This window comes from Mandrillus leucophaeus, unplaced genomic scaffold, assembly GCF_000951045.1.
Source record: "Mandrillus leucophaeus isolate KB7577 unplaced genomic scaffold, Mleu.le_1.0 Scaffold2886, whole genome shotgun sequence".
In the NCBI taxonomy this organism is placed as follows: Eukaryota; Metazoa; Chordata; class Mammalia; order Primates; family Cercopithecidae; genus Mandrillus; species Mandrillus leucophaeus.
The window spans coordinates 3344-5512 of NW_012103016.1; the positions used below are offsets into that span (position 1 = coordinate 3344).

Here is a 2169-nt window from a genome sequence, read left to right on the forward strand (position 1 = left end):
GGGAGGGGCTCACATTCTTCAGGACTAGTAGGGAATAAGACTATATCCATGAGGCTGGGGAGAGGAGGACCTACCTCCCTGTTCACTGTTCTGTCCACCGCAGGCTCTGGGTTCATTACAGCAGCATCTGTAGGAGACGGAAGTCATCAAAACAGCTGGGAGGGCACGTCTGGGTCCTCATTTCATGTGCAGAGTCCAACACACAGGGGGAGGTCGTAGGTTTCTGAGGTCCCTCAGCTGCCAACAGCCAGACTCAGACATTCTGTCTCTCTGAGCTGAAGGACCCATCCCATGAAGAGCTGTCAGTTCCCATCCCAGTGACTCTGCCTCCCACTTTCTGCCTGTCATGGAACCTTCTCCTGGATGTCAGTGGCTGCAGGGACATGAGGATACAGTTCAGAATCTGGCAATGGTCTGTGAGCTGAAGGCAGGGGCAGGGTGTCTGATGCTCTCTCTAGAAAGCTCTGCCTCTGTGGCTCCTGCCTTGGGCCCGAGACCATCCTGCTGGTGAGAAACACACACCTGTGTGCTCCCATCCCTCCTCATCCTTCCTCCCCACACGGCCCTGAGGTCTCTGGCCTCTGGTTTTGAGACTTACTCTTTTTGTCGGAGCACCAGCAACGAAGGAGAAAGAAGAGGAGGATGGTGAGGAAGATGGTGGCCACCGAGTACCTAATCACAGCAGGCAGGTGTCTGACGATACCTGGAGGAAGATAGGAATCCAATGAGAAGCTCACCATAGCAGTTCCTCTTTGTGGATTGTCTCTCATTTCTTGGTTGCCAGGCAACCCCATAAAACATCTCTTTAGGACAAGCACCCACGTGGTAGGAGACCCAGCTTTCTCCTGCTTTCTCAGTTATAGTTTTCGTAATAACTACAGAATGTGCTGATGAGACACCTGCTATCGTATGGATATTTGACCCCCCCAAACTTCACTCTGAAATTTTACCCTGAGTGTGGGTGATGGTGCCTATGGGGACGTGTTTGGGTCATGGGGGTGGATCCATCATAAATAGATTAATGTTCCCCCACACGACAGGGTTAGCAATTCTCCCTTTATTAGTACTCTGGAGACTCGGTTCTTAAAAAGAGCTTGGAAGCTCCATCACATCCCCTTTCTCCCTGTCTTGCCGTGTGATCTCGGTGGTCTCTGCACATGCAAGCCCCCTTCTCTTCTACCAGAGTAGGAGCAGCCTGAGGCCACAGCCAGAAATAGATGCTGGTGTCCTGCCTCTAGTACACCTTGCAGAACCGTGAGCCAACCAAATCTGTTTTCTTTAGAAGTTACCCAGGCTCAAGTGTTGTTTTATAGTCACAAAAAGGGACTAAGACAGCAACATCCTGAGATCAGGAGAAACGTCCCAGAACAGCCTGGGCTGTCTTCCTGTTCTTCCCAGAGGAGGACGTCCTGCAGTGCTTTAGCTCAGTGCTTCCTGTGGCTCCAGGGTACAAAACCCAGGCTGGGCTGCTTTCTGGGTTCCCCCAGCTGCAGTGCAAATGGGGTGACTCCATATGTCCCGAGCAGCTTTTCTGAGCCTTGGGAGACTGGCTCACATTGAAATGTAGGCTTCTGTTGTCAGTTGCTGCTTATGTGTTAGTAATGAACCCACCTTATGTAATGTATTCTATGTGTGTTTTGTTTCCCTGGAGTGACAGTGAGTGATAGAAACTGGCATAGCCCCAGGTGCAGTACAGGAGGTGTTTAGAGTCTTCTCTGGGAAGACTGGACTGGGATTGATACTCAGTGAATGTGCTTTACAATTTCTACGGCCACAACCCTCTTGACTCAAACACATTACATTCGACAAGAAAAGGCATAACGTGAAATCAAGATCAAAACAGTGAAGTAGAACTGTCATATATCAAACAGCCAGGAAATAATGATGAAGCTCGTGAAGAATGTGCTCCTTTTTGTGATCTCGGGAGTCCTATATTAGGCTGCTGTTCTACCTGAGAGTCCGGAGGAAGGACAACCCCCTCCATCATCTATTGCTTCGGTACAACCTGTCCTTCTGTGAATTCGTATAAAAGGTGACCAGGAGATGGTGCTGGCGCTGGTCTCTGAGTCCAAGATCTGAACTCCAAAGAATATTAGTTTTTACCTTCCCACGGTCTATCTGTGTCTCTTAATGTGATAGGAAGTAGAGGTGAGGTGGGGGATTTGGGTG

The 2169-nt window shown here is 49.7% G+C and overlaps 1 pseudogene; it reads right to left on the minus strand.

Annotated features, from left to right (window-relative positions):
- LOC105543632 overlaps nt 1-703 on the minus strand; it is a 3624-nt pseudogene extending 2921 nt beyond the window's left edge.
- Nucleotides 704-2169: the final 1466 nt, after the last annotated feature.